The sequence below is a fragment of the Acomys minous genome (assembly GCF_964271855.1).
Source record: "Acomys minous genome assembly, chromosome: 12".
Taxonomy (NCBI): Eukaryota; Metazoa; Chordata; class Mammalia; order Rodentia; family Muridae; genus Acomys; species Acomys minous.
The window spans coordinates 73,738,964-73,766,353 of NC_140493.1; the positions used below are offsets into that span (position 1 = coordinate 73,738,964).

The 27,390-nt window shown below is 43.1% G+C and overlaps 1 protein-coding gene and 1 long non-coding RNA gene across 5 annotated transcripts in view; one reads left to right on the forward strand and one right to left on the reverse strand.

Moving 5' to 3' along the window:
- MYO1D (myosin ID) overlaps window positions 1-27,390 on the reverse strand; it is a 303,283-nt gene that overhangs the window by 257,420 nt on the left and 18,473 nt on the right. The window lies entirely within an intron of this gene.
- Window positions 1,581-11,918, forward strand: LOC311580104. 2 transcript variants are annotated; one of them, XR_014773367.1, is made up of 3 exons: window positions 1,581-1,768; window positions 8,773-9,394; window positions 9,515-11,918. It is a non-coding gene; the product is annotated as an uncharacterized lncRNA (long non-coding RNA). The 2 variants fall into 2 exon arrangements; XR_014773368.1 differs by lacking the exon at window positions 1,581-1,768 and adding an exon at window positions 1,838-2,263.

Sequence of the window (27,390 nt, forward strand, 5' to 3'; positions counted from 1 at the left end):
GCTTCTTGCCCTGGTGGCACAGATAAGGGAGAGCTGGCAGGCTGAGTGGCCCAGCTAACACCCAGGCCCACCCCAAACTCTGTGTCATCTGTGAACAGCTGGGGTGCATGAAAGGGCCAGTCCCGCTGTTCCGAAGCTGCAGTATCTCCACTGACACAGGGCAGCAACAGGATAACAGGAGTCCCAATGAGGATCCAATATTGATGGCGGCACAGAAGTCAAAGATCTCGAACCAGATCAATTGCAAGTGAAGGCGTGTGGAGAGGGGGATATACCGTGACAGATACTGCGACATACTACAGCTTCCACGATGAGATGTTTTCTACACTTTGTGTTATTGTTATTGTTTGTGTTTTTTTGGGGGGGCAATAGCAAGGGCAAAGGGCTGATACGAGGGGAGAGGAGATTAGAGGGACTAGGGTGCATGATGTGAACCTCACAAAGAATCAATAAAAACCTCCAATCCATGCAATCGCCATAGGAAGGAAAGGGAGGTGGAGACGTGGCTCACTTGGACGTTGCCTGCCTGGCAAGCATGGCACCCGATTCTTAGTACCACTAACTCAGTGTGATGGTTGGATAAACGTGTAACACTGGCATTCAGGATGCAGAAACAAGAGAACCAGAAATTCAAGAGCATCCTTGTCCACACAGTAAGCTTCAGGCCAGCCGAGGCTACGTGAGACCATGCCGGGAGGGGAAGGAGGAGGGGAGAATCTTACTAAATTTAAAGACAAAGTCGAATTGACAGCTCATAAAACAGATCACCTGTGACTTTGTGTAGGAGGAATAATCTTTTATGCCAAATTGATATGGGAAGGAACTTAAGAAAAGTACTTTTGGGGCTAGAAAGATGGCTTAGTGGTTAAGAGCACTGCATGCTCTTGAAGAGGACCCAGGTTCAATTGCCAGCACCCACCTCGCAGCCCACAACTGTTGGTAACTCCAGTTCCGTGGGATCTTGCCTCTACAGACCTTACACACACATGGCCTCTAGACACACATTCAGGAAAGTGCTCATACACACCAAATAAAATCTCAAAAAAGACATTTAAAAGAAAATAACTTTCTTTTAAACAGACAAATCTTTTTGGAAAACTGACTTACAGATAAAATGTCTGCCCTTACTTATCAATTGTATTTTTACTGAAGATAAAAGGATGACATTGTGAATCAACCAACTTTCAAACAAGCAGCTCCAATTACTATAGAAGAGCCCAGAAGGCACAGGCAGCGGAGACAGCTGTCCTGAGCACAGCGCCCTTGGTTGGCAGCATCAGCAAGGACTGTACCACGGCTGCTTTCCTTCTAGGCCATGGCCAGTCTTATGTCAGTGTGCAGAGATGCTGTGTCTTGTGTTTCTGTCTTGTCTTCTTGTTCCCTAGTTCACCTGCATGGCAACACTTAGCTGTGTTCAGTTTTTTCTTAGCAGGGCTGGGATGTCTTCTGAATGATAGGCAGGAGGTATTACCAGCATTGTGGTCTCTGTATCCAACTTCTATGTGAAATTTAAAAAAAAAATGGCACTGTCTGACAAAAGAACAAACAAACAAACAAACAAAAAAAAAACAATCAAAAGCGTGGAGTCACAAAGCACTGACTACTGGGAAAAGAACAGGATATTGAGTATGGGAGTGGCTCTAAGCAAGATGGAAAACACGTGGTGTCTGAGTCAGAGTAAGAGTGGACAGACAGCGTGGGAGTCAGCAGACTATAGCAGGCATGATTTTCCAGCAAGGTCCTGGGTAAGCAAGCAGTAGTTGTCTGAGTAAGTAAACTGCATTTCCTTTATCTCTGGAGTTAGCAGAGCCACACCAAGCAGTGACTGAGGGGCACATGGCGTGCTGAGCCGTGTTCCAGTCTCTTTAATTCTGAGTTCACATAAAGGTTGGGGAAGATGACATGTGAGAGAGAGAAAGGGACAGCAGTCATGATCAACTTTATTTTCTGAAGGGAGTCCTAAGAGATGGAAAAGCTAAGCGGCTCTGAGTCTTGCTTTGTGCTGGGAGGCGCAGTGACTCTGTGCGTCTTCTCACTCGCTCTGCTCTACAGGTGAATGAAAATACGAAGCAGAAGGCGGACACTGCTAATCTCAGAGTACGGAGGCATCTATTGTGAACGCAGACAGTGAACTGACCCTAACCCTGAGAGAGCAGGCGAAAGGAAAGACTCTAGGCTGAACACGGACCATGAGCAGAGATGGGGAGAGAGCGAGCAAGACAGGCACTGCTCACCAAGAAACGGCATAGCCAAAATGGCTGAGGTATACAGGGATCAGGCTGGGGCAAGAGAAACAGAAGCCCAGCCCCTGGGAGGGAGAGGTTTAGGGTAGGTGGTGAGGTGAGAAGTGCTGGGGGGCAGGTGGGCCGGCCCGTGTGTCCACTTTGACATGTTAATAGGCACCCCAGTTAGCCATCTGTCCTAGGTTTCTGAGACCTAATAGGTTTTTCTGGTTCTGTACTGTTGCATTCCTATTTTGCTGCCATGGAAACTGAGGCACATACAAGTTGGGTAAATTTCCCTAAAAACCACACCATTAGTAAATGATAGTCTGGTGGCAAAACTTGGGTTTGATTCCAATGCTGAAGACTTAGTCACTGGGCTGCGCCACCACAAATGCACACAGACAGGAGAAAATAAGTTGGGAATAAAAATGGAAATGATGGAAAGAAAATATGCTACAGCGTGCCAAAGTAAACTACAAAACATTTACTTCTTCGATGAGATCTTGAAATAGTAGCAAGAAAACAGTGGCCTGACAGGGAGGGGCCGCACAGGCATGGAGCAGGGATCTAGATAGCAAAGGGCCATTTCCGTCCGAGACTGCTGTTTTCACTGCTCCTCCCTCACCCCCCCTTTTTTTTTTTAAACAGATTTTGGGTAGAACAACAAATACTTCATTTACAAATGGATGTAAAAAACTGTGGGTTCAACTCAAAAGCCATTTCTTCCACTCTGAGTTACACACTCTGAGGTTTGTGAGACTCCTAGAACCGGGCTGTGTGGTCACAGGCTAAGCCTCAGTGCTATTACCATCTGGAACGTGGGGTCAGACTCTCCTGCTCTCCCATGAGAAGCTGGGAGGGGCCCTGAGAAGGGAGCGTACACCTGGTGGGGTGTCTCTACAGCAGAATCAACCTTCCAGCCAGTTACAGGGCCCAAGGCAGTCTCTTGTGAATAAAGAAAATTATTAATATTTATTTTAGCTTTCCCGAAACAAATTTTACTTTATTTAACACAACTGCGCTCTGAGTAATGGAGATACGTGGAGAAAGAGGTGAAATTAAGCTGAGATATTCATCATGACAGCAATCTTCTCTATACAAGGAGAATATGCAGAATTCAGGAAATTGACACTGATCAAACTGTGATTAAGTACAAGAAAATACTTTAACTGTATGCGCATATGGTGCCTCAGCTGATGTCAGTGGGTTAACTGGAGAGTGGCTGCAAGCCGGGTCAGCAGAACTATGTCTCAGAGATACAGGAGGGCATCTGAGACACAGTAAGGGTAGGCCCAGTATCCCAGCTCTGCAGTCTCAGCTACTTGGGCAACTAAGGCAGGAAGATTTTTTAAAAAACTCAAGACCTACCTGGCCTTAGAACAAGTTCAAGGTCAGCTGGGGCACTTACTGAGACTCTGTCTCAAAATAAAAAGAGAGCAAGGGATATAGCTCAGTGATAGAGCCCTTGCCTAGTAAGACTTGTGAGGCCCAGGTTCAAATCCTAGTACCAAAAAAGAAAATGAAAAAAAAAAGCTGGGATTAAAGGTTTGTGTCACCACGCCTAGCCTATTTGTTGGTTTGTTTTTAAGACACAGGTGTATCTATTTCAAATATGAACTATTTAAAAAAGCCTAAATATCTCTAAGCAGATCCTGGGGTGTTTGTTTGTTTGTTGTGTTTTGGGTTTTGTTGTTGTTGTGGTTTGGTTTGGTTTTTTGAGTCAGGGTTTCTCCTGTAGCCTTGGCTGTCCTAGACTCACATTGTAGACTAGGCTGGCCTCAAATTCACAGTGATCCGCTTGCCTCTGCCTCTGCCTCTGCCTCCAGAGAGCTAGGATTAAAGGCATGCACCACCATGTCTAGAGATCCTGAGTTTTAAAAGGGCTAGTCGGTTGGTTAATCTTTTTATTTGTTTTATTTTTTTGCACTGATTAATCCTGATTGCCACTTTATTGAACTGAGAGATACCTAGCGTTAGGAAAAGCACACTTCTGGGTGTGTCTGTAGGCGCAGTTCTAGAGATGATGGGCACCTGGAACCCAACTTAGTTGATCTATGTTGAGTACATCTGGCATGACCCAGCACAAGTAAAACAAAGGCAAGAGGAGAAAAATCCCCACCCGTGAGGACGCATTCCCGCTCTCTGCTTCCTGAACAGCTGTGCTCCACCACACTCCCACAGGCAAGCTCACTAAGCACTGAAACCTCTGAAGCTGCAAGCTAAATGCACCTTTCCCTCTCAGCTAACCTATTTGCCATAGTGACTAAAATTCCAACCTACAGTCTGAGTATACAGCAAGGTGGGAGAAAAACAAGCTAAGCAAAGAATGCAGGACATTCTGAGTAAAGGTAAGCTGCGTTTAAAAAGTCAATTCACCATTTTTGCTGAGTTGAGAAACATGCTTTATTTTAAAACTAGAAGTAAAACCTAAATGAGAAGAACTTATACTGTGCACAATTTAGGAATCCTTTAAAATGCACGTAACTCTTGGTTTCAGGTTAGCCGCTTAATTTATATAATCCATAAAGTGTTTCTGTGCCTGCAAAACACAATCTGCAATTTCCCCCTTGGGATCTTTTCATGAGTGTAAAATGGTGTATTTTATGACAGTCCCCTGAGTCTTGGGTGTTTAAATCATAAACCATATAAAACTAACACATTCAATCAGAATTAAATTTGTTTTTCCAGCATGGACTTTCATCTTGAACCTCACAGTCATAAATCCAACTACCTCCTTAGCATTCAAAAGGAGTGCCCAATCTTGCCCCAAAACTATTCACTGAGTTTCTCTGTGTAGCCTTGGCTGCCCTGGAACTCACTCTGTAGACAAGGCTGGCCTCGAACTCACAGATCTGCCTGCTTCTGCCTCCAGAGTACTAAGATTAAAGGTGTGTGCTGCCACTTCCTAGCTGCCTACTCTCCAGCTTTGATTTTGCCAACAATAACTATCTTCAAAACATATATAGAATAGGATTTCTCGCCACCTATGCTACCATTACATCATTTGGATTATTTTGTGTATATATGTTTGTGGTAAGTACATGTTCATATTGGGGTATGTATGCATGTGGGTACATGTACCTGTGTATGCAAATATGTGTGGAGGCCTAATGTTGCTGTTGAGTGTTTTTCCTCAATCATCACTCCATTTTATGTTTTGAGATAGAGTCTCCTATGAAACCTGGAGCTCAGTCATTAAATAGGCTAAGATGGCCAGTGAGGCCCAGGAACCTTCTTGCCTCTGTCTTTCCAGTGCTCGGATTACAGGAATAGGCCACCGCATCCAGTCTTTTCTTTTTTATTAATAATAACATTGTTGTTGTTGTTGTTGTTGTTGTTGTTATTGTTATTATTATTATTATTATTATTATTATTATTATTATTATTTTGTTTTGCTTCTTGACAGGATTTCTCTGGGTAGCCTTGGCTATCCTGGTCTCACTTTGTAGACCAGGGTGGCCTCCAACCCACAGAGATTTACCTGCCTCTGCCCCCCGAGTGCTGGGATTACAGGCGTGCACCACTGTGCCAGGTACATGCAGTTTTTCTTATGTGGGCATTGGGATCTTAACTCAGGTCCTCATGCTTGCATGTCAAGCACTTTAAAGAGCCATCTTGCAGTCCTTCACTTTGATGATGGCAGTTATATTATTGTACAGTTTCCCTGCCTCCCTTTCAGTTTACTGTCGAAAACAGAAGTCAGAGGGATTCCATTTACATATAAGCCATATCATGTTACTCCTGTGCTCAAAGTCCCCAGCATGGAAAACATTAAACCTTCCTTTCAGCTCTCCTGATGCCAATAAACTGCCCTTCCTTACTCTGGATGTTCCAGCATGGCACAGGGGTGAAACCGGACACTTATCATTGTAAACAAATGAATGAATGTCTCAAAAATTTAAATATTTGATATTATGCTGAATTTGACCAATAATAATCACAACAGACAGGAGTCCAAGAATTGCCATTAAATTAACAGGGCACTTTAGGAGGGATGACAGATTGTCCAATTATACATTATCCCTGTCACTAGGAAAATAGTTCTGGGCAAGAAGACACAGTGTTCATCAAATGAAGGTGTTCTACTTCTTGACCACCCACCCCCAAGATCACATGGTGGCCACAGGTAAAGTCAAGATCAGCAAAGCCTGTTCTTCAAGGCAGCATCCTGTGAATTCCCACCAATTAATTTTCCTCAACCAAGCAGCCGATCTGACAGCTTCTTGAGTCCAACTCTAACTGCGGCACAATTGCAGTGTGCAGCCTTCATCAACTGCCACCTAACGACTACACTCTTCTAGCTTCCTCCTCTCACAACTGTCCTTCCTTCATCTCTCTTAGCACACCGGGGCTGGACTTACCTTCTCCAAAGCAGACGCTATGATTTTCCTTTAATTTTGTCAATAGTATAGGCTGCTCCCAAACACACTCTGACAGGTGCATCCCACATAGCTCCATTCTCCCTTCACACCACTCGCTGCCCAGCTGCTTGGAGAGTATACACTAATCTATCTTTCAGTACTCCACTAAAATGTTACCTCCTCTGTGGTGCTCTCCAGCTCCCCATAGAAACGCATACTTCCTCCTCTGTGCTCCCATGACATTTTGCTGTTTCTATCATAGCACTGAAAATGTTATTTTACTGTTCATATAGATTGCTTTATCACTATACAAGAGACATGTGGGCTTTCTTCTGCTAATAGATTACTTGCTTACCTTTGTTTCTGAGTGCTTGAAAAAAATATTAATGCTGTGTTTGTTTGATGATGATTTTTGTATGTTCTGGCTATGAGTCTTTTGTCATACACACACACTTTTTTCAGACTATAGTTCATCAATTAGGTATATTCTACTGCTTAGTCATTTTCCTGTAATTACACACATAGACAGGTTCTTTTCCTATAACAACATTTTGATGACCAAAATCTAAAGCTCTTCCTATAATGTTATTTTTTTTAATCTAGATTCACAGATGGGAAGAGTCACAGAAGTATGTGACTACTTGGTACTGAAACAGACCAAGCTAGGCTACTTCATAAAGAACCTTGTCAGTTGACGTTGGTGCCCAGCAATGCCTGAGAAAGTATTCCTCGCCTGCTTGCCATGTCCTTACAACCGTAGCTTAAAAAACAAAACAAAACCAAAACAAACAAAACAAAACAAAAAACAGAATTCTTTACCAGTCTAATAAAGAAAACAACAATAACAACAGAAACCCCTGCTACTTCACTGCTTTAATACTAGTTCTCTGGATCTAGGAAAAGTGAAACCAGGCATTTATATGTTTGCCATGATAAATATTCTGTTCATTGCATATGTGCATTTATCACAGGGTTTTCACATTTAATCAAGAAAGAGAGCTTTATAATATAATGTTTTCCAGCAATTATTTCCTGAGGTCTAATGTGCTTTTAATGGTCTCATGCAGCTGAGCCTGTGTTCACGCACACGCTTAGGAAAGGCTCTTCCCTGGGACACTCGCTATAAAGTACTCACTATAAATATGAATATTCCTCTGTGAGTGCTCATAAGCATTGTATTATAGGGTTTTTTTATTCAACCCTTTATTTCCTTAGCAATACTGGGAGTATTATGTTAGAATCTTGTCTAAGCTTTCTTTACTCAAGTTAATAACCAACGATAGTAACAACACTTATCAAATACATGTTCCTTTCTGTTTGGGGCTGATAGTGCACAGTGTATCATTCACGCAGTTTTCATGATTATTTCGGGACTATCTTTTTAGTTCCGCGAATGCCTATTTTTACGTCATGATCATAATGCTTTCTACATCATCATCGCCATTGCTTCATTGAGTAGTACTTACTGAGCCGCTGCATCATGTCAGCTCCTAGAGCTAAGTGGTGAAAGAGGCATTCCCTGCTTCTGTTCTTATGGTGATGACATGGAGAGAAGCAGCCAGACAAAATACCACAGCATGACAAAAGTGTGGGAGACGGAGGCAGGGAATGAGGGGTGCCCTACTGGACTTGGCTAATGAGGGAAAACATTTCTGGGGTGTGATGCCTGGCCTACCAGAAGAAATAGCATACTGAAAGATCTACAAATGAAAGACAGAGGGTACCAGGAGAGTTTGAGAACTGGCATCCTGGCTGCAGCAGGAGGAATGGGAAACTGAGTGTGGCAAGAGCTCAGGCCATGGAAGGGTGGGGCTGGATAGATCTTAGAGGCCTTAAAAGCAGCTCTGTACTTTATCCTAAGGGCAGGGCAAGGCAGAACACAATGTAATCAGAGAGCAAAGTGTTCAGATCTGCATTTTAGAAGGACCATAAGATGAAGAATAATTTACTAAAGGAAGTCAAGCACAGCCAAGGAGCCTGTTCAAAGGCGCATGTGTAGGATTAAGGCAGTTTCCCAGGAAGTTACTGCAGCTATCACCACTTGCTTTCACAGATTAACTCTGGTATTACTTATACAAGTTTCCCCCCTACACACTTAATTTCACCTTAATCTAATTTATTTGGAACTGCTTTAAATATTTAACCTATGAACAACTACAACTTGATTATGTATCATTTACCCTCAGGTTTTTGAAGAAATGACACATCTTGCATCCTATGTTCTTATAAAGATAATATACAATTGTAGTGGGACAACAGCAACAACAAAAGCAGAAAGGAGAAAAAGGGCGGGCAGGGGAGTTCTGATAGGCTGCCTAACAGCCTAGGAGATGTCAATAACTGAGAGAGACAGAGGCAAAGGAATAAATGTAAGGAAGTAGGCTGCTGAGCCCTTACAGCAAGCCACCAATGCCTTCAAACTAACCTGCAGGAGGAGGCTTACCTGGGTCCCAACAACAACAACAACAAAAACCCGTATATTTTTTTAAATCTGAGAGGGCAATTTAAAAAGCAGAACCAAACCACTTCAAGCAGAATTCCAAAAGGCTGTGGTGTCAGAAGAAAAGCGATAAGCCACAGTGGCACGTCCGGAGAGCCACGGGATCCAAAAGACACTTGCAGAGGTTTTAAGGACTTAAAACTGGGCCAGAGGAAAGGGAGCAGTGATTTTGTGGCTTCACTAAGTCACAGTGTTAAGTGTGTTTACTAGGGAGGTTAAGCTGTGCAGTGGGGAAGCTACGGTATGGAAGAAAACAGATCATCAAGAGGAAGAGCATGACGAGAATGCTGCTGGAGGAGCTTCACGCGGTAAGGAAGGCATTAACCTTCACCCTCCTCTCAAGTTCTGGATAGAGCAAAGGTGAAAACCTGTACGTTCTGTTAGGACAATATTGATCCTCAGAAATTTCACTGCATCTGTTTCCATAGGAAATCTGCTACTGTGGAAACGAGAACGGTCTTATCTTCTAACAGGAGTACTGAGCCAGCTCCTTCAAGCCTGGACGATTTGATGGTCTGACAACATCATGAGGTAGATGACGCCAAGAAGACATAGCTCTGCACTTTCTTATCCAGGGTGCCTTTCCAAAGCCGTCTTCTTTAGAAAGAACACTCACACAAGATCTTGTTTCAATTACAGTTTTCTTGTTACTCTTTTCATGTGGGCAGAGAGAGTATAATTCCTCTTTCAGGAGATGTTTATCCCACTGGAGGCAATGGAGCTACAGAGATGAAAAGACAGATGTACTTTCTATCCTCCTGGGGCTCTTGAGTGCAGCAAAGTGCACAGGCAGATAATTAGATAATTGCAGAATAGGGGCTGGGTATTAGTGGAGCACATAGGAGCAGCAGCTGGGGAGCTCAGGAAGGCGGCTAGAGGAACTGACATCTATGGTGAAGTTATGACGGACACCTCACGGGACCTCCATGGGAACCAGGAGAGGAACTGGAGCCAGGCCTGCGCTACAAATGTGCTCCCCCAGAGCGCTGTGGGGCAGTTTCTCAACCTGTGCTCAGACTGCATGTGCCTCCACCAAGCAAAAGCACAGTTTCACCCCATTCCCTCAGGGGTAGAAATGAACTACTTTGTGTGGGTCACAACATGAAAGGGTGGGAATCATTACTTGGAAAGAAATTAGGAAATGTTACTGTGTCCTTTCAGCAATAATTCATTTATATTGTTTCTCTCTCTTTCTCTGCCTTTTACTCCACCGCTGCTCCCACCCCAATCTTTAATTCTTATGTAGAACTTGGTCACCTGCAATTACTAAATATATGTATTCTTAGAAAACACGATGATTTCATTTTAGATATAAAATTCTGATGAACTTTGAGTGAGTGGTCTATCTTGGGTTAAGTGCTGGCTTCAGGACCAACCAAAGCCAAAAGGTAGGATTATTTTGCATTTTAAATCATGTACCCTGTTATAGAAAGGAAAGAAGAAAGAGCAGGGCAGTCACAGAAGGACTACCTGGCATTTTGAGTTCTGACTAAGGTAAGCAACTACACATGCATTGATAGTAGTATCATTTTTGCCAGGAAATCCCCGGAGACCAAACATCGGAATCCTGACGGCAAGCTTAAAAGAGCAGCTTGGTAGTTTCAGGGCTGGGAGTTGGCCAGAAAGACAAGCCCTCCCACTCCCACTCCCACCCCCCGCCCACGCACACACACGCAAAAGGACAGTGGGGCAGTGCAGTGTAAGGGTGAGAATGGATACAGAGATTGAGGTGGCCGACAGACAGGTCAGAAGGAAGACACCGGAAGCAGTATAAGACCAGGACAGCGGCATCTGAGAGGAAATGAGAGCACTGGGAAGTACAAGTGTAGCCAGTGCAAGGTTTCTGAGACAGCGCATCCTAGCAGTAGCCAATGGGCAAGGGCTCCTAGGATACAGCTGCACAGTGGCTTAATGGGTTTCTGTTATTTTTTTTTTTTTTTGATGAGAACTTTCTGTTATTCTTCATGATCTTAAAGCATATATATGCTTTTGGTGGCCTCCATATTCTCTCCTCTTTTCTCCGTCAGGAACTACCTGCCTAGGTGACCTGTCTCCACCACAGAAAGCTGCACACCACTTCTGAGGGGCAGCTGGCACCCCAATCCTCACCCCTAGTGTCTTACATGCCCCCTTCCTCACTTCACCCAGAATGGTCTTGCCTGTTCTGTGTACCCAGGCTCCAGAAGCTCATTTCAAAATTCAAGTGAGAATCTACGGTCTCTAGGTAGCTCTCTCCAAGAACCTTCAAATCACTATGTCTGCAGATACAGAGATGTGTTGCTGAGTTGTCGTCAACTGGACACAAAGCTGGATCTACCTGGGAAGATTCCCTCCTCCAACTGAGGAGCTGCCTCCACCAGACTGGCCTGTGGCCAAGTTTTTGAGTCATTTTCTTAGTCGTGAATTGATTTAGGAGGACCCAGCCCAGTACGGGCGGAGCCATCCTTAGGCAGATGTGCCTGCGCTGTGTAAGAAAGAGAGCCGAGACAGGCAGAGGAAGCAAGCTAGTAAACATCTTCCTCCGCGGCGGCGTCTGGTTCACTTCCTACCTCAGCCTCCCTTAGTGATATAACGGACACTGTAAGATGAGATAAACCATTGCATCTCCAAGCTGGTTTTGGTCAGCGTCCTATCACAGCCACAAAGAGCAAACTATAACAGTAGGTCTCTAATCCCATGCCACTGTGCTGTCAAGTATCTCATTTCTGTTTTTCTTTCAAGTTCTGTGGGACGGCCCACACCTACATCCTCAGTACTTGGATGGTTGAGGCGGGAAGATTGCCCCAGGTTCTAAGCCAGCTGGGCTCTAAAGCAAGGTCCATTTTTATTTAAAAAAAAGAAAAAAAAAAGAAAAGAAACAAAGAAAGAAAGAAAGGAAGGGAGGAAGGAAGAAAGAAAGAAAAAGAAAAAAGGCGGAGGGGGGAGAGGAAAGAAAAGGAAGTTTTAAAATGCAACTTTTCAGCCAGAGTGGCGGGTAGCTAACCACTTACCACTGAAGCTCACAGGACACACTGCATGTCAGCACAGAGCCCACCCTTATGGCTAATAAGCACACGGAGAACACATCTATACAGAATGAGTCTAAAGCTGCAAAACGGCACACACACAATTTGTAACAGAGCGCTGACTGAGTCACGTGGTACGCTGAGTACTGACCACTAACTAACTGGCTTTAGCTTTTCTAGTCATTAAGTCATGCTTTTCTCTATGGTATACAAAGAAAATTCAAAGTCACCAAGTTTTTACTCCTCTAGAATTTAAGGGAATGCAAAAGATAGAGAGGAGAGAGTGATAATCCAGAATCAGGGGCAAAGGGAAAGCAATGGATCTTGTTAAGGCAGTAAAGGTAAAAGGCCAGGTCTATAATTTCCTATGAACACAAACAAATTCATCGTCATATTTCAATTTAAGATTAGCATGAAGGGCCGGGCATGGTGGCGCACGCCTTTAATCCCAGCACTCGGGAGGCAGAGGCAGGCTGATCGCTGTGAGTTCAAGACCAGCCTGGTCTACAAAGTGAGTCTAGGACAGCCAAGGCTACACAGAGAAACCCTGTCTTGAAAAAAAAAAAAAGAATAGCATGAAGAAAAACCTGATAATGACAGTGAAATACTATCTCTCTTCAAGTAAATATGAAGTATTCTTGCTCTGTCCTTGGCTGAATTAATATCATTTGTCTCTGAGGGCAATCCAGTGAAAAATAAAAAGTTTAATTTCCAGACATTTTGGTCCTGTATTTAACATCTGAGAATCTATATTAAATAGAAAGGGCAAAGGTATTTATAATGAGGATGCTTACAAAAACATTTTATTTTTATTTATAAGTATGTATCTGTCTAAGTATACACTACATGTTAGTGCAGTGCCCACAAAGGCCAGAAGAGTACCAGATTCCCTGGGACTGAAATTACAGGCAGATGTGAGCTGCCTGATTCGGGTGCTGAGAAACAAATTCAGGCCAGCAGGTATTCTTTTAAGAAGAATATTTACTATTTTATGTATACGTAAGTGTGCTGAGTATATGATTGTGCATTGGGTCCCTACTGGAATTATATGTGGTCTGTGAGCTATCATGTACGTGATGGGAAATGATCTCCAGTGTTTTCCAAAACCAGTAAATGCTCCTAACCACTGGGCTATCTCTCTAGCCCCAACAGAAAGCAATCATAACTGCTGAGCTGTCTCTTCAGCCCCTCAAAACAACTTTATTAGTAAGACAACTACAAGCACTTCACCATACAAGTTTATGTTATATTTGTATGCTGGTTAGTTTTATGTCCAGCTTGACACAAGCAAGAGTCATGTCGGAAGAGAGAGCCTCAGCTGACAAAATGCCTTCATTGTATTAGCCTGTTGGCAAGTCTGGGGCAATGTTTTCCATTAACGATTGATGTGAGAGGACTTAGCCCTCTGTGGGTGGTGGAGGTCCTGAGGTGTATATAAAAGCAAGCTGATGGTGCCATAAGAAGCAAGCAGTAAACGGTGCTCCTCCATGGTCTCTGCTCCACTTCCTGCTTCCAGATTCCTGCCTTGAGTTCCAACCTAGCTGCCTTTGGTGATGGAATTATATAAAATGTAAACCCAAGTTTTGTTTGTTTATCACAGCAATAGAAAACAAACTAGAACAGTTGTAATTAGAAATCTACAGATATTTAAAGTAAATATTAAAGATTTATTTATTTATTTATTTATTTATTTATTATGTATACAGCATTTTGCCTGCATGTATACCCACAGACCAGAAGAGGGCATCAGATCACACTACAGATGGTTGTGAGCCACCATGTGGATGCTGAGAATTGAACTCAGGACCTCTGGAAGAGCAGTCAGTGCCCTTAACCTCTGAGCCATCTCTCCAGCCCCTAAAGTAAATATTAACTACTGACATTTAACTATAAACAAAGCTGCACATCTCTGTATTTGTATGCATGTGAGGCTGCTTAAGACAGAAATCTTGCCGGGTGTGGTGGTGCACACCTTTAATCTCAGCACTCGGGAGGCAGAGGCAAGCGGACCGCTGTGAGTCGAGGCCAGCCTGGTCTACAAAGTGAGTCCAGGACAGCCAGGGATACACAGAGAAACCCTGTCTCAAAAAAAACAATAAAACAAAGCAAAACAAAACAAAAAGACAGAAATCTTGTTACTATCCAAACTGGCCTTAGACTCTCAATCCTCCTGCCTCTGCCTCCATCCCTAAGCACTCAGATTACAGATGTGTGCTTATAATTGTATACAGAGAAAAATGAAAAGCAAAATATAAAACAAAAACTCTGGAAGGCTACACCAAACACTGACAACAACCATTCTGAGTAGTAAGATTTTGAGTGCTCCTTGTCACTTTCTGTCTTGCTCCATTTTTTTAAAAAAATTGTGTGTGTGTGTGTGGGGGAGTATTGAGATACGGTCTCATTATGTAATTCAAGCTGGCTGCTGGCCTCTTGCCTCAGCCACCTCAGAGCTGACATTAAGGCTTAAGCTACCACTCCCATCCTGACATTTTCCGAAAACCACAAAATCCATATATTCTTTTATAAGGTCTTTATTTTTAAACGCCATTTCAATTTCTACCTAGAAACTTTTTTGAGAACATTTTAAGGTTGGACAATATCTCCATAGTGATGATCAAGTTTGCCTCCTTTACCTGCTCAATAGATTCTAGGTTTACATCCGCTTAAAAGGATGCTCAGCATTAGCCGGGCGTGGTGGTGCACACCTTTAATCCCAGCACTCAGGAAGGCAGAGGCAGGCGGATCGCTGTGAGTTCAAGGCCAGCCTGGTCTACAAAGAGAATCTAGGACAGCTAAGGCTACACAGAGAAACCCTGTCTCAGAAAACAAACAAACAAACAAACAAAAAGTCAGCATTTGAACAAGAGAGATAGCAGAGTGGATGCTATCAGCAAAATATGAGTGTTTCCAGTTTTGTTATGATAAACACAGGGATGTCATAATTTTGATAAAGTCACTTTATATTTCAATGTATAGTTTTTTTTCATTTTTAAAAAGATTTTATTTATTTATTTTATGTATATGAGTGCTCTATCTGCATGCACACCTGTCCACCAGAAGAAGGCTTTAGAAGGTATAGATGGTTGTGAGCCACCATGTGGTTGCTGGGGATTGAACTCAGGTCCTCTGGAAGAGCAGACGGTGCTCTTAACTGCTGAGCCATTTCTCCAGCCCCATTCAATGTATAGTTTTTTAAAAGATTTTGCATGTATATCCTAGTTGGTTCTAAAAGCTGTGAAGTTGGGGGGGGGGGGTGTGATCCTCACTTTAAAGAGAAGTTGCTTGAAGCAGAAGTGGGAGGAGTGTGTCCGGTACTAGCCTGCACAGTCCAATGTGGCAGCCACTAGCCACATGGAACTATTCAAATTTAAATTACTTGAAAACCAGTTGTGTTCTGTAATTGCACCAGTCACATTTCAAGGACTCAATGACCACATGTGGCCGACAGTGAATACTCTGGGTAGTCCAGACAAGGAAAGTTTCCGTCATAACAGAAGCAGTGTGATTCCCACTCCAGGAGCATTTTCCGCTCATGTGGTGGCTTTGCACACCCTTGCTTTGCCTTCCTCAAAGCAAGGAAAACATTATATAGTCAACGTATTCCACATAGCATGACTTCTGAAATACTGCAGGGGAAACTAAAAGTGGCTGGAGTAGAAAACAGTGAGAGGCACATTAAGACCCTGGAGTAGGGGATAGTGTACTCTGTAGGTGGCCTGCCTAGAATCTGTTTAATCCTCTTCTTCAGTCTAAATGAACTAGAATTTTTACATAACTCAGAGTTCAGAAAGGCCTACAATGCAATGTGGGCTCGAGAAAACAAGGTCGGGAGTTAGCTGCTGGAGATACAGCCTTGTATGGCTTTGGTCTTAGCCTCTGAAAAGGCAGATTGCAGAATACAGCACCTAATGAGCATCATCCTGGGGAATGCCCAGAGGTGAGGGCACACTGTGAGCTCATGCAGATCTATCAGCCATAGAGATACCTCCTCAGCCCAACAGCAAACAGCATAAACAGAATGCATGGTGAGATTTACTGATAGAGTGTGCACAGATGGCTGCCCCGTGTCTCCTGGGAGGAAAACCAAACTTCATGCTTTATGTGTTAAATCAACCATGTGAAACAGAAAAGAGTCAGTCTTTCAACAGTAAACAGTATTGTGAAAACTACCTGTTTTTATGTATTACACCTATCACAAACTTTCAAATCATTAAACATTAAGGAGGCACACTGACGATGTAAATATTAAGGAAGCACAGTAGCTAATTCCACTTACAATCAAGCATTCAAGAAAACCATAAAGAATTCAGACAGAGGGGCTAGAGAGACGGCTCAGTGGGTAAGAGCACTCACTGCTCTTCCAAAGGTCCTGAGTTCAATTCCCGGCACCCATATGGCAGTTCACAACTGACTGATGACGTTTTCTGGTGTGTAGACGTAATATAGACAAAGTATCCATATACATTAAATAAATAAATATTTTTGAAAAATAATTTGGACAAAAGAAGAGAGATTAAGGACAGTATAATTCTCATTTTTGTAGAATTTAGAGCATTGCAACATTGAACAATATAGCTCCCTAACAACTGGACCGGTTTCACTTATTTGATGGCAGTTAGGCCTCAGGCTTCTAAAGGAAAGTCTAAGTGTATGATCTCTTTCTACCTTGGGGATGGTTCAGAAGTGAAATGACAACTCTGTCAAACTTTCAGAAAGAAACATCAGTACCAAGAACTGTTGTCCACTCTTCACTAGAACAAACACAGTCTAAGTAGAAGTGACTACACTCACAGCATTTATTGCTCTGTTAGCATGCACCTGAGAGGGTAACTACAGCCCAGTGAAAGAAAACTGCAATGCGGACTTTCAGCAGAAAGATGGTAGCCACTGTCATTTTCTTTCTTTCTTTCTTTCTTTCTTTCAGTTAAAGAGAACACCCTGTTTTGAAACTCTGGAACTGTTTCATCAAGAACTTAGAAGAACATCCAGATGGAATGAACAAGGAGCTATTATATATCCAAAATCTGGCTTATTATTGCACTCAGCACAAAATGGCAAGACTTAGTAAGAACTAACGATTGTTTGCACAGAAAGTAATTCCTCTGCAAGAATGTCCCAACTGATGGGCCAGAGCACAAGCACCTGCTGCAAAAAAACTTCTGTCCATGATGTCTCAGAGGCAACGCTGCCACGGCTACATGTGCAATGAAGGCATCCAATGACTGCTCTGAAAACTAGGCCCTCTCCATCCCACTTAAGACTTAAATAATCTAAGATTAAAAAGGTAAAGAGGTAGCAAATGAAACTTGGAATAGGAAAGTACACTATTACAGTTAACGTTATCAGGGCAGTTGGCAAAACCTTGATAAGGACCTTGATACGATGCTGTCATACAATGCAGCACAGAGTGGTCTGCTTTACACAAGCAGGCTGTGGGCACGCTAGGATGCTGCTTGTTCTCAGGGAACACCCTCTGAGTTATGTGGGCTGCGGAGGGACAATGTCTGTGCTTTCTCTTAAACAGTAGGTGGGGGTTACAGGGCAAATGCCAAACAAAGTGTGGCAGTTGAATGAAAGTATAATAATGTCTCATAACTTCCATGATTTTTCAACTACATCAAAATAAAGAGTCGCCCCAAAAGCTAAGTTCTGTGGTCACCTGAGCACGGCCTAGAGATCCAAACAGCGTTCGACGTTACTGAGGGAGCACAGTATTGTCATCAGCTCTCCAGTGCTACAGACGCTCTAGAGCTGACCCACGCCTCACAGTAGCACACACAGGGATCAGGCGGTGACTTGAACTAGAACCACTGACTGTCACCATCTCACCACAGCCCATGCTGTGTCATGTCCTTATTGTCATGACAAGGAGCTGACTCATTTCACACAGCAATCCTGTGTCTCATATTTCTTCTTAAAACCATATGCCTTATAAGAACAGACTCCCACACACACACAATAAAGAGGCCCCTGGCCGACCAGGCCAAGCCTCCCAACAGCCTGATGTACCATGCACAGGAGATAAACATACTCTGTAAGAGAACACACAAACTGTCAGAAGTCGATATGTAAGACTTGGAACAGAAGTCCCTTAAAAAAATTAAGCACACTCATCTTACAGCTGTGAAAATACACCGGAAGCCTGGATTGTTGGGTTTCATGTGCCCCTACCATTTAAAACAAAACCCAGAAGGAGACACACTTTGTGTCATGAGTTGTCATCCACAAATTATATGTCTAACCCTGGAGCTTATTTTAGAAACACTCCTCACTAATTTGCCTGTGTTTTTGAATAGCAAGTAGTATGTTTTCAATCATGAAAGGTTACAGGGAAATTTTTGTGGTTAAAAACTGGCCCTTCGCTGGCATAAAAAGCATCAGTCTTTGAGCAGTCCTTTGGGAAACAACTCCTTTTTCTTCCATCATTGTTAAGAGGTCTTCAAATCAACTTAATAGTCACTGCTCTTGGGGATGCTGGTGTGTTCACTGAAACACTGATACCACCTAAAGCCCCATAAGAGGCAAAATGAGAGCAACTGATAAAGAAGAGACGACTTCTTTGCCACACAGTAAGGAAACCAAAACATGTGAACCTTTTAAAACAAATCCACTGATGGTTAAGCGCACATTGTCCTTCCTCCAACAATAACAAACCAGGTCTATGTCACCGCGGGGCTTTTCCAGGTTACACATATCAAAGAGCACAGACATTTTACTTTGATACAAAATTGTATTTTGCTGGGTGGTGGTGTCGCACACCTTTAATCCCAGCACTGGGTAGACAAGAGGCAAGTGGATCTCTGTGAGTCTGGGGCCAGCTTTGTCTACGGAGTGAATTCTAGGACAGCCTAGGCTGCACAGTGAATCCCTGTCTTGAAAAACAAAACATTAAAAAATGCATTTCGTATCGTTTTCCTCAAGCACTCTTCACATAAAAAATATCTGAGGGTATAAAAACGAGCTGGCTTTGTGAGTGCACCATTTGCCGCCTCCTCCACCTGGCTGGTCCTCCATCACTTCCACTGACCAAACATTTATGCTTCTCGCAACACATAGTCACTTTATATAGAAATAACTAGGAAACGCTGCTTTTCTTCTTCCCTACTCAACATTATACATATCCTAGCCTTTTCTCTGCTTGCTTAAGCTTTGTTGTAACAAGAACACACAAATGCTTCTAAAGCTTAACTGCAGCAGAGTGGATGAGGGGAGGACTCCCGCAAGAGCTTGGTAACAGCTTGCTGCTTAACTTGCAGTCGACCTAGCAGGTCTCAGGGGCCCACGCCTGTGATCCCAGCACTCGGGAGGCAGAGGCAGGTGGATCTCTGTGAGTTCAAGGCCAGCCTGGCCTACAGAATGAGTCCAGAACAGCCAGGGATACACAGAGAAACCCTGTCTTAAAAAAAAAATGCAGTCGACTTGACTGAATTTGGGATCTACTAAGAAGTTTAAGTGGGCAGGTAAGACGGCATCCCTGGGCTGGGGTCCCAGACTAAATAAAAAGGGTAAAAGGAGAAAGCCGGCTGAGCACTAGATTCTTTCTCCTCTCAGCTTGCTGAGTGTGGACAGTGTGACCAGCTGCCAAGAAGCTATTTTGTCAGGTATTGCAGGGATGAGAAAAGTAACTATATATCATGTGAATCGATCTGTTTATCTAGTTTACTAGACGATCAGACCTCCCTTTACTCGCTATGGTAGATAAGTTAATGTGTAAAAGCAAGCAACCAACCAACCCACCCCTATTGTTTTAAGATACACTGGCTGGTTGCTTTGCTTCGCCCCGGCACCTGGACTGCTGAGTGCTGGGTCGGGGGAGACTACCTCCTGGATTGGCATGTTGGAAGCTCCACAGTCAGCCTGTGGTTTTCTTTCTTTCTTTCTTTCTTTCTTTCTTTTTTTCTTTCGTTTGTTTTTCAAGACTGAGTCTCTCTGTGTAGCCTCTGCTGTCCTGGACTCGCTTTGTAGACCAGGCTGGCCTCGAACTCATAACAATCCGCCTGCCTCTGCCTCCCAAGTGCTGGGATTAAAGGCATGCGCCACTATGCCCAGCCCAGCCTGTGGTTTTTGATGGCAGGAAGGAAGGAAGGCCTTTGACAAAGCTTGGTGAGGCATGTGCTTGACTGCTACCCACATCACAAGGTAAACCCACCATTGGCTCTTACTGCAAAAGTTGATGCTTCTGCCATTCTTCACTGGGAGGCAATATCTTGTCTTTTGTCACAGAGCAAAAGTGAGACCTAGTAGCCACTCCTCCAGTCCCTCCATCCACTTACGACCTCACCCACTTGCACCTTAAACACCATTTGCCCTACCCAGGGGGAAGAGAGGACTCAGAGATCTGGACCCCACATCGACTCACTTCCCCCATCTGATTCTGTTATCAACCCCTAGTCTCACAAATGTGCTTAAAACTCACTCATATTAAAACAACTACCACAATACCCTCCATTGAGTCTGTGGTCCCTCTGCCTATCAACTTTCTCCCCCTTGCCCTTTATAACTAAAAGTCTGGACTAAACTGTTCACATCAAGTGCTCCCCAGCTCACTGAAACCGAGCTAACACTCTACCACTGTACTGACATCTCCCATCACCACACCCAGTGAGTGCATCCACTTTGTTTAATGTGACCTCTCTTCAGCATCGACTGATGCCTCATTCCAGAAATCCTCACAGACACACTGCTTTCTTTTTGTACCATGATTTTCTGGTTCAGCTACTTCTTGTATGGACTTTTCCTTCCATAAAACCATGAAATGTTAGGACTGTCTATCGCTGGTAGTAGGTTTTGATACAACTACATGGAAAAGTGATTGGATAGGTATAATATTTCCCAGTGGCTCACACCTTCAACCAAAGTATGTTACTTCTAGAAATCCATATAAGATTAGATTGTTGGGACTAGAGAGAGGGCATAGTGCTTAAGAGCACTGGCTGCTTTTCCACAGGATCTAGGTTCAATTCCCAGCATCTACATGAAAGCTCACAAGTGTCCAGTTCCAGAGGATCTGACTCCTTCACACAGACATACATGCAGGCAAAATACCTATGCACATGAAATAAATTAAAATTTAAAAAGCCAGGCATGATGGTATATGCCTTTAATCTCAGCATGCAGGGAGGCAGAAGCAGGCTGATCACTGTGAGTTCAAGACCAGCCTGGTCTACAGAGGGAATTCCAGGACAGCCAGGGCTGTGAGTTCGAGGCCAGCCTGGTCTACAGAAGGAGTTCCAGGACAGCCAGGGCTACACAGAGAAACCCTGTCTTGAAAATCCAATAATAATAATAATAATAATAATAATAATAATAATAATAATAATAATAATAATAATAACAATAAAATTTTTAAAAAGATTGTTGACCTGGATAGGTTTATATCAACTTGACACATAAGGTACAACTCATCAGAGAAGAGGAAGCCTCAATTAAGAAAATGCCTCCATAAGCAAGCCTGTGAGGCATTCTTGTGTGTTTGTGTGTGTGTGTGTGTGTGTGTGTGTGTGTGTGTGTGTGTGTGTGTGTGTGTTTTGAGACAAGGTTTCCCTGCGTAGCCTTGGCTGTCCTAGGCTCACTTTGTAGACCAGGCTGGCCTCAAACTCACAGTGATCCACCTGCCTCTCTCTCCCAAGTGCTGGGATTAAATTTTTGTTTTGTTTTTGAGACAGGGTTTCTCCATGTTGCCCTGGCTGTCCTGGAACTCACTCTGCAGATTAGGCTGGCCTCAAACTAAGACATCTTCCTGCCTCTTGCCTCCCAAGTGCTAGGATTAAAGGTTTGCACCACTACAAACTATCCCCCGGTATTCTCTTAATTAGTGATTGATGTGGGTCGACTCAGCCCGTTGGGCAGATGGTTCTGGGTCTATAACAAGCCACGAGAAGTAAGGCAGTAAGCAACACTCCGCCATGGCCTCTGCATCAACTCCTCCCTCCAGGTTCCTGCTATTTTGAATTCCTGTTCTACCTTTCTTCACTGAGAAACTACAGTGTGGAAGTGCAATCGAAATAAACCCTTTCCTCCCAACTTTTTAGTCATGGCGCTTCATCACCACAGAACCCTAACTAAGACAACTGCGATCATCAACAATGAAAGAAGTAATCCTGGCACAGAAACATTAAATATTAGGTGTTTATGATAAAAGATGAAGTTATGTTTAAACTTATAGCAATGTTACATAGCAAAAATATGATGCTGTTGAGTTTTAGTAAAGGTGTATGGGAAATACACAGATGGGGGAAAGGTCTGAGAGAAAATATTCCAAATACCAGAAGTGATTTTCTTGTGGACTTCCAAGCGTTCTGTAAAGATCATGTATATCATTATCAGGGGGGAAACAAACTTTTTTTTTTTAAAAGAAATCAAGGGTCAAACTCTTGTTTGAAAAGGTGGTATCCACTTTCACGTCTCACTCCTAAGAGGTCATCTCACATGTTTTGGAAGCCCCAGTTATCAAATACAAACAATGTCACTGGCACACTCCACCCTCCACTGTCGCCTGGCCACCAGACAACTCCATTGAAGACCAATAACAATGTCAACTGCTGTCCTGCCTTTTAGCTAACATTCAAACCTCCATTCTTTTTACACTGATAGCTCTTGTGAATAGCTCTACCTTCCTGAAATTCCTACCTTGGGTAAGTTAAGTGATGCATACAAGACTCCATCAATATCCAATCAAATACCAATAGAAATGCCAATTCAGTCTAGCCCTGGAATACAAAATATGTTTTCTTTTTTTCTTCTCACTTCCTCACAGGTCTCATGTGCACTTTGATTTGGTTGGAAGGTGGTGCTCAGTATCAAACCTAGAGTTTAATATAATGCTAACCAATCATTAACTATATCCACTGAACTATATCCTCACACCTCATCTAAACTGTTTAAATAGTAATTTCATAAGTAGTGTCTTTACCTCTAGCCTTAGGCACACAATTATCCTCTTCATTATCAATACAGTTATTTTTCTAATGTGCAAGTTGGGTCAAGTTATTGCCCTGTTTAAAAATCCTTCAATGGCATCCCATCACCATGTAAAAGACAAAGTTCTTAGTAAGGGGCTTAATGAACTGGTTTTGTTTTGTTTTGTTGTTTTGTTTTGAGTGTCTATTGCGAACCTCCTACTCACCCCTTAGGTCAAATATCTCCTCTGGAAAACTCCACTTTACCTTCCCAAAATATGAGTGTCCTCCTCTGCGTTCCTGCAGCATGCCATCCTTACTCCTACTGCAATATGGCTAGAATGACTTTTTTTGTCTGTCTTTTCCTCTATAAAAAGAGTCGGTTCGTCTTTATGCCTCTACCTCATAGCATACAGCTGACAGACAATTAAATGTACAAATACTTCTATGAATGGCTACATCAGTGGTTCTCAGCCTGTGGGTTGTGAGCTCTGTGAGGGTAGAACAACCCCTTCACAGGGGCCACCTAAGACCATCAGAAAACGCAGATATTTACATTGTGGTTCATAACAGTAGCAAAATTATAGTCATAAAATAGCAACCATAATTTTATGTTTGGGGGTCACCACAACATGAGAGCTGTATTAAAGGATTGCAGCGTTAGGAGCGCTGGGACCCTCTATGCTAATGGCATGAAAGTTTTTAAGTTAGTTTCCGAAGACCTTCCCACAGGGTGCTTTCTCTTCTTCTAAAGCAAAAGCCTGAAAGACACCTTTCATAGCTACTGGTTTCAAAATAGGCAAAAATTACCTTAGTTTTCTAAAAACAGAAAAATAACAAATATTCTCTTTACTAGCAATTCAACAACTTTACCATACTGGAATCAGTACAAGTCAAAGAAAAATAAAATATCTTTTCATCTTGGGGAGAGTTACTTTTCTTTCCAATCAAGTACTTTGGTAGGCCTTATTAATTTATTAACCCAAATTATCAGGAAGCTCTAACTTACAAGAGGCTATAAAGGAGTAAAATGTATCTTGGCAAAGTAGTGACTAGTTGAAAGTTATGAAACTCTGAAAAACAGATCTCTTCCTTACTTAAGCATTCAAAATTCCCCACGAGTGAGTCACCTCTCGCCAAGAAAAGCTAAGCCCCACCTGAAATAAACCTGGATCTGAAGTCTGCACATCTATGGAAACCAGCCACAGTGTCTGCTGGGTAAAAGGAGGGATCAACAGTGAAGCCAACAGCAAACAAATAATCCAAAAATGATTCTTGCTTCACCTTGGGGTACATGATACACTCCATTCAAGGAAGGCAAATGACACTTTAGTGTGAGCTGTTCATAATTTCAGGGAGTTTCCTCTTTCTGGTTTAGTGTTAAAGTGCACTAGGTAAAGTTTTGGTTTGGACCAACTGATTGGGTTCGACATAGCCCATGAGGAAGAACACCCCAAAAGTGTGCAATTCTTGAAAGGCACCTAATTCAAAATGAAACTAAAAAGAAACTTGAGAAGTTATGAATGCAGGCCAAAAGCTGAACAGGTTGTAACTACGGCAGTAGTACACACAGGAACTGGGGGTTAGAGCTGAGACACTCCCTCGGCTGAGTGCACTACCCGAATCCACATTCTAACCCAGAGGGTGTGCTGGTGTGTTCTAGGGAAACACCAATGTACGGCACACAAATATACATGCATTTCTGGGTGAGTGTGGACACACACACCATCGCCACCACCACTAACAACAACAACCAACCAAGACCCACCACCATCATAGGCCGTTATTATTCCAGTCAATGGAAATTCACTAAAGCCACGGCATATACTCAACACACATTAACAGATTAGAGGCAAATTCTTATTGGCTGGAGGGAGTCATATAAGGTTAAAGGCCTTCTACCAATTTTCAATCACTTCCTGAGTTTACAGTTTCCTCACCACTTCCTGGAAGGCTCCTTGTCGTTCGTCTTCATCTAAAGCACATTTGTACGGACGTATAATATAACAAGAGAGGGCAAGATCCCAAATGCACAACTTGATGAACACACTCCTCCACCCGTGTGGGGAACAGTGATTTGCAGCACCCTGTAAGCCTCCCCTTAACTTCTGTCATTACTGCTTTTCTCTCCCCCTCAAAAGAGAGCCATCGCCAGGACTCCAACACTAGCAGTAGGTGCTGCTTGTTTCTAAACTGACACTGGGGTGTAGAAGAGGTATTGCGTGGTGCTCAGCATCCTTTGCTCAGTCTTAGGAAGTGATTCATGCTACTGTGGGTAGCTCTAAGTCCATTCACTGTTGTTGCTGTGTAGCATTTTATCAGTAAAACTCACTTCCTCTTCCTATGCTGTGGACACGTGCTCTTCCCAGGTTTGGATTTGCTCCTTATTACACTTTAACACTAAACCTAATACTTCCATTTCCCACTACATCACATTGTTTTGGCACACCTCTAAAGATTTGTCAACTGTACAGATTAAAACAGTTCTCCAGAACCAAGGTAGATATGCCAGAATTTAGCTTTTCTAAATGGTAGGGAAAGTAGCCATGACAGAGTGAATGAATACATGTTGTAAAACATACTCAGTCCTGAAAAACATGGCATAAAGTTCTTTAGGTGAACTCGTCTGAAGCATCAGCTTCCTTTGGTCTGTGAGACAGTGGTTACTCTCAATGCCTTGTTCTCCTCTTCCTTGTAAGAAGGCATTTCTCATGAGTTCATACCAGGAAGACAGTACTGAATTGAGCAACTTTAAAGAGAATATATCTTAGCTGCCACCATTCAGGATATGCATACCAGACACTTGTTTTGGCTTCCTGTCTTTGAGAATGGTCTAGCAGACCACACAGCATCAAGACTATGGTAAGTGGACCGGGCGTGGTGACACACGCCTTTAATCCCAGCACTCAGGAGGCAGAGGCAGGCAAATCGCTGTGTTCAAGAGGCCAGCCTGGTCTACAAAGTGACTCCGGGACAGCCAAGACTAAACACAGAAAGACCCTGTCTCGAAAAACAAAAACCAACCAACCAAACAAACAAAGACTATGGTGAGTCAACACCTTGGCTCACAAAGCAAGGTGAGAAAATGTATGGTGGAAAAAATGGACAATTAAAGGCAGAGAGCACAAGAGCTTTCATTTTAACCCATCTTGTACTCCTCTTTTAATCTTAATTTTTCTCTCCACCCTCCACACACTTTTCCTCCCTCTCTGTTATACCATTATATACTTATGCTCAACTCTTTTTGTTTGTTTTTCGAGATAGGGTTTCTCTGTGTAGCCTTGGCTATCCTGGAACTTACTCTGTAGACTGGGTTGGCCTCAAACTCAGAGATCTGCCTCCCTGAATGCTGGGATTAAAGGTGTGTGCCACCAACACCCAGCTCAAGCTCAACTCTTCAGACTTAAAATATAACAACAACAACAACAAAACCCATTTTCTTTTTCTCTTTTTCCGGTTTTTCGAGACAGGATTTCTCTGTGTAGTCCTGGCTGTCCTAGACTCACTTTGTAAACCAGGCTGGCCTCGAACTCACAGCAATCTGCCTGCCTCTGCCTCCCAAGTGCTGGGATCAAAGGTGTGTGCTACCACACCCGGCACAAAACCCATTTTCAATTTCTTGTGTCAACATCTTGCTCACCCTGCAAAGCAACCTTCTAGAAGGCCTTCTCACCGTTCACTGTTTAAACACTATAAACTATTTTCTGCCTCCACCCTCCACTGACACCATTCTCTGATGGCACCAATGCTCTCCTTGGGGCTGTATCTAGTGAGTAGTCATTATGTATCTCTCCCTAGACATTTCTGGGGTAGCCACCTTTGTCTACACTCTGTTCTCTTGACTCCTAAACCACCACACTTGCTGGCTTTCTTCCAACCTCCTTGGACACTCCTCTCCTGGCTCCTCTTAAGGACATTACTATTGGACAGCCCTGTATAGGCTGTATTTTTCTTGAATCAAGGCATGTAAAAGCACTAGTTACCCAAGCCTGATGACTCGAGCCCAATCCTCAGAACCCATGCACAAGTAAATAAATATATGTCTCTCAAGGTTCATCCATTGGCCATTTACTCACACTTTATTGCTTGGTTTTTTGTTTTTTTTTTTTTTACCATCTTGGTCTCCTATGTGTGTTCCGTGATCACCTCCTAAGCACTTGAGTGCTCAGAAACACTTCAATATCTTGCAGACATTATCAGCCCTTTGCAGCTCTTATCATGGTAGGAAGCAGTAGTGCTCAGCAGTTGATAGGTCATGGGCCTTGAACTCAAGTCAACTTGGTTTCAAATTCCAACTGCCTCTTACTTCACCATGAGTTTCACATCTATATAAAGTCTATTGTGCAGCGCTCAGCAGATTAAAAGAGATAAAGAATGAAAAAGCTCTAAATATAGTTC